Below are 9,678 nucleotides of genomic sequence, written 5' to 3'. Positions count from 1 at the left end.
CAGAGAAGAAGTTTGTGTGTGTGTCAATTTAACTAAATTGAGCAACTCTGTTAAAAAATAATGACACATATTGTCATGAGTGGAGCACACCCTAGGATAGCTAGAGGGTGCAAACTCGATGCAAACTCAGGATTTTGGCACATACCTCTGTCCAGGGAGTCGGTGCTTCTCACAACCTATATCACGCCCTTTGGAAGAAATTGCTTTAACACACTTTATCTTAAAAACTCTTCAGCTCCCTGTGGATGGAACTCTAAACAACAACTGACTTCCCAGAGTTATTGAATAAGGAGACTGTGGAGTGATGAAGTTCCAGCACTTTTATTGACAAACAGTATTTATTGAAAAACAAGATAACTCATTACAGGAATATGCAAATACAACACCAAGGACTCATAACAGTTACAAATCATGTGTGCTGGAACTTTTAATAAAGATCAGCTTGAATGCTTCATGGAGTTTTAACACACAAGATCAAAGGTTTAGCATTCGCATACAATTTAGGGTTCAACTAATTAAGTAAGGCCTGTTTTAGGTCCCTATGCACAGATTATTTTAGTATATTAGACTACTTAAGCTAAGCCTGTATACTAATTAAGGTCGAATCCGTCTACCCTCTCCCCACCCTGAAAACCCTCCTACTTGATCCTCCACTCACCACTTCGATGGATAACCATCCACCATCCTCAAACTTACCAAACCAGGAGCAAAAGCAGGAGAGGTTCAGTGTGGGCGGGGAAACTACCAGAAAACTCTACCCACAAGAGTAGTAAAAACTGGTGAGACCCCCAGGGAGATCTGCTCTCGGCCAATCTGAGCCAGAAAACCCTGTGTTGAATCTAGGAGTTACCATTACCAGCTAATATTAAAGGATCTATAGAGCCAATCAGATCCCAGGTCTGTCCTTCTGTAATAAAAAAAAAATTGCATAAATCAGTGATCTTTGGTATGAGAAAACTCCAGTTCTTTCATCAAGCAGTGAGAACAAAAAAGAATCATGTCAGGAAAAACATTTGAAACTCCAAATATCAATTAAAACATTGCTTAAGCAAAACTAAACTAATACAACTAAACATTTTAATTCATGCATAAATCTAAATTGATAATAAAAAAGAAAACGTAACGGGGGGAAAAAACAACAATCTGACAATACTACTGTAAAATGGCAAATCAAACAAATCAATATAATCAAAAAAATCAATATCATCAAACCTACAGGAACATTTTTAAAAGCATTACAAGGATCAGTCACGAAGAAGGAAAAAGGAAATCCATGTCAACAGGTTGTGTCATTAACATCACAATCATCATCGTCACTCGGATCAGGAATTTCAACATCTTTGGGCATGTTTCCTCGGGAAAACACCAGTCTCTGTATTCGTTTGACCCGTAAAGAAGCTACCAGATACTGCGGAGGTTAACAGTCGTCTAACCAAAGGGATTAAGGGATTAAATGAATAAATGCTTCGTCTTCCTCTTGCCTCCTCTTCTCTCCCCTTTTTCTTTTTTTAATCAGTCAGTTTTCTGACATGAAGGGAGCATAAGCAATGAGCAAACAGGCTGATTCTTATTGTGCTCCACAGATCAGCTGTTTCAAACTCTGTTGTCTCTCTCACTGGAGACAAGCAACTCAAATCACTGCCCGGAATGTTATTGTGATTCCGTCGGAGCAGTGCTCTTCACCCACCTCTTCCTGCAAAAAAACAACTTGTGGTGGGCCGCTGTCCTCACAGCTAGCTCGGTGGCTCAGGTGGATGGCGACGATCCTGGCGTGTGATCTTTCTTGTCCTGCGATTTGTCGGCCCCTGGCGGTGGCGGCACCTTCCTGCAGTGAGACGCGTGGGTCCAAGGAAGCCGTTGTTCGACCTTCTCTGCCGCGTAAGTCGAGAGGAGCACCTGGAACGGACCCAGCCAGCGTTTGGATCTCCATTGTAGCTAATAAACTGTCGCTAATAAGCTGTAGCTGTGAAACACAGATCAATCTCTTACCCTGGTTTTCATAGAAGACTAGGAAAGCGTTTCTTGGTCTACGGCAGCAGACATCTTCTCCTGTTGTTTGGCTGACATGTTCATCATCATCTGTTAGCCAAGAGTTTGCTGAATCCCCCATATCCAGCCCTCTTTGGATACTCTCACAGATGTGATGACCTGAGAGCAAAGGGCAAACATTTGCTCACCAGAATAACGACCTGTCGTCTACAAAACATCATAGTGTTTAAATACGGTTGAAGGACACGAGCAGCTGACTGATTTCTTATTTCTGAGACACATTCTTCATTTTATATCTAACATTTTTATTTTCTTACATTTTTGGCAGGGTGGAGAAAGAGCTCTGCAGGGATGACTGCTGCGCTCCACAGTGGCACGTGTAATCTATCTGGTCCCCCTGCATGAGACAACTATTATTTTACTTTAAATCTCTCAGAACTGGGTTCTCTTTTCAAATATATTTGCCCTTACCTTGAAATACTCCTGCAGACACTGGCTCACCGATCCCCCTGGTACCAGCTCCAGAGTGAGGTTAACAAAGTCCTCCATTCTATAGGACTGCTCACCACATCTGAAATGGACAGTTCAATTGAAAAATAACCACAGTGCTCCTGGAGACGCAACAAGTCAGCAGTGTAAATAGAATACATTCATACCCCCTGCAGGTCCTGATGTTCAGCATCTGAACTGAAATGTGTTCCTGGACTGGGCACGTGTAGGTCAGGCCAGAGTTTACAGCTGTCAGCTCAACTTCTGATGACACAGACCTCATTTTGTCCAGAACACAGATGAGGAACTCATGGGCATCCTGCTTAGAAACCCAAAGAAATGGTTCAGAAGATAGGAGTTAAACAAAATCTGTCAAAGACTGACACTGTGCCGTCTCGTATAAATAAGTATGGCACTAACCTTCTGCTCGTCATCGTCAAAATCTGAATTATATTCAGCGACGGTCCATTTAAAAAGAAAATAGAAGCGACTTATTCTCCTCTCTGATGTTGGAGTAGCGACTGACTTCAATATCTAGAAACCATCTGGTGAGAACAGAAGTGAAGAACATAATCTTTTTTTAGGTTAAAATAAATGAAAGCCCCCTTTGTCATAGTAGTTGATTACCAAGGTTTACATCCAACTTAGATCTTGGCAAGACAAAGAAAATTGTTGTTTTTTTTCAACTGTGATTTTGTAAAGGTAAAAATCTGAAAGGTATGACAAGTATTTGTATAGATCTTTATAACTCAGTACCTTATTGAATAATTTAATTTAATCAGAGCTGCAGGTCTGCTTGCTTGGCATCTCTCATGACTGATATATTTGTCCACTCTTATTTGCAGAGGAGCTTAAGCTCAGTCAGTTGTTTAGCTCCATCTATATTCCTATCAGTACAAAGCAACTTCATTGTCCATCCCAAAGGCATGATGCTGCTACCACCATGTTTGTCTCTGAGGAGGACACATTTAGAGTGATGCAGAGTTTTAGTTTTTCACCACAGATAATATGTTGCTGGCCAAAAAGTTTCATTTTCTTCTTATCTGACAGAGCACGTTTTTCTCATGGGTGTGGTCTCATTTGCATGGATTGTGTTAAACTTTCAACAAGGCCCCCTAAGGCTCTCTGTCTACAATTGCTTTCTTGTTGCCACTCTTCCATAAAGGCCAGATTTATAGAGTATATGTAGTTGTCCAGGAGACAGACACTCCACCTTATCTGTGGATCTCTGCATCTACTCCTTAGTCACAAAGCCTCTTAATGCTTTCCTTCACCATTCATACTCTTTCTGTGTTTGGATCATAGATTGAACTGTTCCATGAGCTATTCAACGTTGCAGTGGATAATATTCAGGGGCATCAGAGTAAAGTGGAGTCTTTTCCATTTCACAGTCATGCATTACTCTTGTTGGTTTATCACATAAAGCCCCAATAAATGCTCAGAAGACGGTAATTGTATCGTGGCAAAATATGAAAACATTGAAGGGGTATGATTATTGTTGCAATGCAGAGTATGAATGCAAATCTACACAGTTCTGAGTGTTCTTTACACTGATGATGTTTTATTGTCTGGAGTGCTGTACCTGAAGAGCTGGGATCTTGGGTGAGAGCAGCTCAGGGTCAGTAAGGACGCTTTGGAGGATGGAGTTGATGTAGCATGTCATCCCCAGGTTGAGTAACCTTAAAACACACAAGACAAAGAACCAGAGTCAGAACATGTGGCCGTTCTGCTGACTTTCTTTCAACACATTAACTGAGGCATCTGCTGTGGATCCAGAGAAAGGCTCCATATGTGTCCCTTCTTCTTCTTTAAGTAGACAGACGTATGGAAAATACTGTAAAAATGTTCAGTAGAGTAAAAACTGAACACATCACAGTGGTTTCTGTTATTCATGTAATACTGAGTTCACGCAATCAACAACATTCAGCTTGGTTAAACATACCTTATCATAAATCAGTTGCAGCAGGAAAAGCCAAAACGCTATTTTCCTCCTTTTATCCGTGTCAGGTTGTCTAGAAGCTGGAGAAGATAGCATGGAGGAATCCTCCTTGTGTCCAGGTTCAGTATTTGGTGCTTCCCTGGTTCTCTTTAGAGTTGATGACTCTAGTTCAACAGTGCAATTGATACTAGTGAAGAAGACATGAAAAAAGTATTAGTTGAATTTGAGGATGAGTGGGGATAAATGTGAACATCAAATAACCAATGATTTCTGAGGCAAACCAATCTCACATTGACATTGTATTTTTCTAAGAAATATCTGAAACTGGACTTTGGATCTAAAAAATAATAATAATGTAAAACTCATACACTTCTTCTGTGGTGGAGAATGGTTGGACTGACACTTCGACTGTCACACTTGGAGCTGCAGCTCATTGTGAGCAGATACAGGACTGTCAGGAACAGGCGAAGCCCTGAACTGGACACTAGCCTCCCCACCCTGAGACTTTTCATTTGTGCTGCAGCTATAAAGATGGAGAAAAAAATGAAATGTGATTCTTTAATGGAATACAACTCTATAACACCAGTTTAACTATAAATGATAGAATATAAAATTGGAGTTGGTGAAGTTTTATCTTACCTCCTTTCTGTATCTGAGGATGACAGGATTACAACCAGGGTGTTGTTCTGCTTCTAAATGCACTCTGATGAACTCAGACCGTGCCTCCTGTGGCCCTTTTCTGAACTTTCCCAAATTTAGTCACATTACATCCAACAACATAAAATAATATTTTATTTGAATCTTATGTGAAAGTCCAACATAACATATACAATTGTGAAGTAGAAGGAATATCCTACATGATGTAAAACATTTGTTACAAATAAATGAAAATTGCTGTGTGCAAAGGTGGGAGCTTCCCACGCCTGCTAGCCAGAGTTTCCTACGCCTGCTAGTCAGAGTTTCCTACGCCTGCTAGCCAGAGCTTCCCACGCCCGCTGGCCAGAGTTTCCTACGCCTGCTAGCCAGAGCTTCCCACGCCTGCTAGCCAGAGTTTCCTACACCTGCTAGCCAGAGTTTCCACGCCTGCTAGCCAGAGCTTCCCACGCCCGCTGGCCAGAGTTTCCACGCTTGCTAGCCAGAGCTTCCCACGCCCGCTAGCCAGAGTTTCCACGCCCGCTAGCCAGAGTTTCCACGCCCGCAAGCCAGAGTTTCCACGCCCGCTAGCCAGAGCTTCCCACGCCCGCTAGCCAGAGTTTCCCACGCCTGCTAGCCAGAGCTTCCTACGTCTGCTAGCCAGAGTTTCCACACCAGCTAGCCAGAGCTTCCCACGCCCGCTAGCCAGAGTTTCCACACCTGCTAGCGAGCGCTTCCCACGCCCGCTAGCCAGAGTTTCCACACCTTCTAGCCAGAGCTTCCTACGTATGCTAGCCAGAGTTTCCACGCCTTCTAGCCAGAGCTTCCCACGCCTGCTGGCCAGAGTTTCCACGCCTGCTAGCCAGAGCTTCCCACGCCCGCTAGCCAGAGTTTCCACACCTTCTAGCCAGAGCTTCCTACGTATGCTAGCCAGAGTTTCCACGCCTTCTAGCCAGAGCTTCCCACGTCTGCTAGCCAGAGTTTCCACACCTGCTAGCCAGAGCTTCCCACGCCCGCTAGCCAGAGTTTCCACGCCCGCTAGCCAGAGCTTCCCACGCCCGCTAGCCAGAGTTTCCACACCTTCTAGCCAGAGCTTCCTACGTATGCTAGCCAGAGTTTCCACGCCTTCTAGCCAGAGCTTCCCACGCCTGCTGGCCAGAGTTTCCACGCCTGCTAGCCAGATCTTCCCACGCCCGCTAGCCAGAGTTTCCACGCCTGCTGGCCAGAGCTTCCTACGTCTGCTAGCCAGAGTTTCCATGCCTTCTAGCCAGAGCTTCCCACGCCTGCTGGCCAGAGTTTCCACGCCTGCTAGCCAGAGCTTCCCACGCCCGCTACCCAGAGTTTCCACGCCCGCTAGCCAGAGCTTCCCACGCCCGCTAGCCAGAGTTTCGACGCCCGCTAGCCAGAGCTTCCCACGCCCGCTAGCCAGAGCTTCCCACGCCCGCTAGCCAGAGCTTCCCACGCCCGCTAGCCAGAGTTTCCATGCCTGCTGGCCAGAGTTTCCACGCCTGCTAGCCAGAGCTTCCCACGCCCGCTAGCCAGAGTTTCCACGCCCGCTAGCCAGAGCTTCCTACGTCTGCTAACCAGAGTTTCCACACCTGCTAGCCAGAGCTTCCCACGCCCGCTAGCCAGAGTTTCCACGCCTGCTAGCCAGAGTTTCCACGTCTGCTAGCCAGAGTTTCCCTCGCCTGCTAGTCACAGCTTCCTACGTCTGTCAGTCAGAGCTTCTCACGTCTGCTAGTCAGAGCCTTCCTCGTCCGCTAGTCAGAGCTTCCTGTGTCTGCTAATCAGAGCTTCCATGCCTGCTAGCCAGAGCTTCCCACGCCCGCTAGCCAGAGTTTCCCACGCCTGCTAGCCAGAGCTTCCTACGTCTGCTAGCCAGAGTTTCCACACCTGCTAGCCAGAGCTTCCCACGCCCGCTAGCCAGAGTTTCCATGCCTGCTAGCCAGAGTTTCCATGCCTGCTAGCCAGAGTTTCCACGCCTGCTAGCCAGAGTTTCCACGTCTGCTAGCCAGAGTTTCCCTCGCCTGCTAGTCACAGATTCCTACGTCTGTCAGTCAGAGCTTCTCACGTCTGCTAGTCAGAGCCTTCCTCGTCCGCTAGTCAGAGCTTCCTGTGTCTGCTAATCAGAGCTTCCATGCCTGCTAGCCAGAGCTTCCCACGCCTGCTAGCCAGAGCTTCCCACACCCGCTAGTCAGAGCTTCCCTCGTGCGCTAGTCAGAGCTCCCATGTCTGCTAGCCAGAGTTTCCACGCCTGCTAGCCAGAGTTTCCACGTCTGCTAGCCAGAGTTTCCCTCGCCTGCTAGTCACAGCTTCCTACGTCTGTCAGCCAGAGCTTCTCACGTCTGCTAGTCAGAGCCTTCCTCGTCCGCTAGTCAGAGCTTCCTATGTCTGCTAATCAGAGCTTCCATGCCTGCTAGCCAGAGCTTCCCACGCCTGCTAGCCAGAGCTTCCCACGCCCGCTAGTCAGAGCTTCCCTCGTCCGCTAGTCAGAGCTCCCATGTCTGCTAGCCAGAGCTTCCTACATCTGCCTGACAGAGTTCCCTTCGTCGACGCCTGCTACTCCAGCTCTCCAAGTAATCTTTCTGCTGTGCTGCTGGATCTGCTGCTACTCTAGCGCTCCAAGTTATCTCTCACATTTCTCACATTTCTTTAAAATTTGTTATAATGCTGTTTACAAATGTTATTAGGAAGGTAATTTGCACTACATAGACCTGGTGCTGCTACATGAAGGGCACAAACAATTAAGTGTTTATTTTTTATTGTAATATTTTACACGTTCTACATTGTTTGCTAGCCATTGTTAAAGTTTTGTGTTTTTCTGAAAGGAGCTTTGCACAAGTTAGTGTGATGGTACAGTTTTGGTCTGCCTGTCTCCTCATAAACTTTCCAGCACTTTCCACCTCTCATGCAGACCAGCTCTCACTCCACCTCCTCACTATTTCCACCTGCCATTCCTAATTAAGCCTGGATTCAGTGCACCTGCCAACAGCTCTACTTAAACCTCCCTCAGTCTGCTCTTCTCCGCTGGATCGTCATCATTCTTCATCCAAACCTTGTCCTGCCTCGTGTTTCTCACGCCTGCTAGTCAGAGCTTCCTACGCCTGCTAGCCAGAGCTTCCCACACCCGCTAGTCAGAGCTTCCCTCGTGCGCTAGTCAGAGCTCCCATGTCTGCTAGCCAGAGTTTCCACGCCTGCTAGCCAGAGTTTCCACGTCTGCTAGCCAGAGTTTCCCTTGCCTGCTAGCCAGAGCTTCCCACGCCCGCTAGCCAGAGCTTCCCACGCCTGCTGGCCAGAGTTTCCACGCCTGCTAGCTAGAGCTTCCTACGTCTGCTAGCCAGAGTTTTCACACCTGCTAGCCAGAGCTTCCCACGCCCGCTAGCCAGAGTTTCCACACCTGCTAGCGAGCGCTTCCCACGCCCGCTAGCCAGAGTTTCCACACCTTCTAGCCAGAGCTTCCTACGTATGCTAGCCAGAGTTTCCACGCCTTCTAGCCAGAGCTTCCCACGCCTGCTGGCCAGAGTTTCCACGCCTGCTAGCCAGAGCTTCCCACGCCCGCTAGCCAGAGTTTCCACACCTTCTAGCCAGAGCTTCCTACGTATGCTAGCCAGAGTTTCCACGCCTTCTAGCCAGAGCTTCCCACGTCTGCTAGCCAGAGTTTCCACACCTGCTAGCCAGAGCTTCCCACGCCCGCTAGCCAGAGTTTCCACGCCCGCTAGCCAGAGCTTCCTACGTATGCTAACCAGAGTTTCCACGCCTTCTAGCCAGAGCTTCCCACGCCTGCTGGCCAGAGTTTCCACGCCTGCTAGCCAGAGCTTCCCACGCCCGCTAGCCAGAGTTTCCACGCCTGCTAGCCAGAGCTTCCTACGTCTGCTAGCCAGAGTTTCCATGCCTTCTAGCCAGAGCTTCCCACGCCTGCTGGCCAGAGTTTCCACGCCTGCTAGCCAGAGCTTCCCACGCCCGCTACCCAGAGTTTCCACGCCCGCTAGCCAGAGCTTCCCACGCCCGCTAGCCAGAGTTTCGACGCCCGCTAGCCAGAGCTTCCCACGCCCGCTAGCCAGAGTTTCCATGCCTGCTGGCCAGAGTTTCCACGCCTGCTAGCCAGAGCTTCCCACGCCCGCTAGCCAGAGTTTCCACGCCCGCTAGCCAGAGCTTCCTACGTCTGCTAACCAGAGTTTCCACACCTGCTAGCCAGAGCTTCCCACGCCCGCTAGCCAGAGTTTCCACGCCTGCTAGCCAGAGTTTCCACGCCTGCTAGCCAGAGTTTCCACGTCTGCTAGCCAGAGTTTCCCTCGCCTGCTAGTCACAGCTTCCTACGTCTGTCAGTCAGAGCTTCTCACGTCTGCTAGTCAGAGCCTTCCTCGTCCGCTAGTCAGAGCTTCCTGTGTCTGCTAATCAGAGCTTCCATGCCTGCTAGCCAGAGCTTCCCACGCCCGCTAGCCAAAGCTTCCCACGCCCGCTAGCCAGAGTTTCCCACACCTGCTAGCCAGAGCTTCCTACGTCTGCTAGCCAGAGTTTCCACACCTGCTAGCCAGAGCTTCCCACGCCCGCTAGCCAGAGTTTCCATGCCTGCTAGCCAGAGTTTCCACGTCTGCTAGCCAGAGTTTCCACGCCTGCTAGCCAGAGTT

The 9,678-nt window shown here is 48.2% G+C and overlaps 1 long non-coding RNA gene across 2 annotated transcripts; it reads right to left on the bottom strand.

Moving 5' to 3' along the window:
• Positions 1-305: 305 nt before the first annotated feature.
• On the bottom strand, positions 306-5,388 carry LOC118563153. Of its 2 annotated transcripts, none has more exons than XR_004931051.1 (10): positions 5,057-5,388; positions 4,786-4,940; positions 4,421-4,604; positions 4,061-4,157; positions 2,899-3,023; positions 2,646-2,797; positions 2,461-2,560; positions 2,307-2,386; positions 1,990-2,196; positions 306-1,896 (listed from the first exon to the last, which is right to left on the bottom strand). It is a non-coding gene; the product is annotated as an uncharacterized LOC118563153 (long non-coding RNA). The 2 variants fall into 2 exon arrangements; XR_004931050.1 differs by having other exon boundaries at positions 1,990-2,148.
• Between the last annotated feature and the right edge of the window lie 4,290 nt (positions 5,389-9,678).

Source organism: Fundulus heteroclitus, chromosome 5 (genome assembly GCF_011125445.2).
Source record: "Fundulus heteroclitus isolate FHET01 chromosome 5, MU-UCD_Fhet_4.1, whole genome shotgun sequence".
Taxonomy (NCBI): domain Eukaryota; kingdom Metazoa; phylum Chordata; class Actinopteri; order Cyprinodontiformes; family Fundulidae; genus Fundulus; species Fundulus heteroclitus.
Note: the sequence above shows the minus strand (reverse complement) of the source record. Positions and strands in the feature narration are given on the sequence as shown.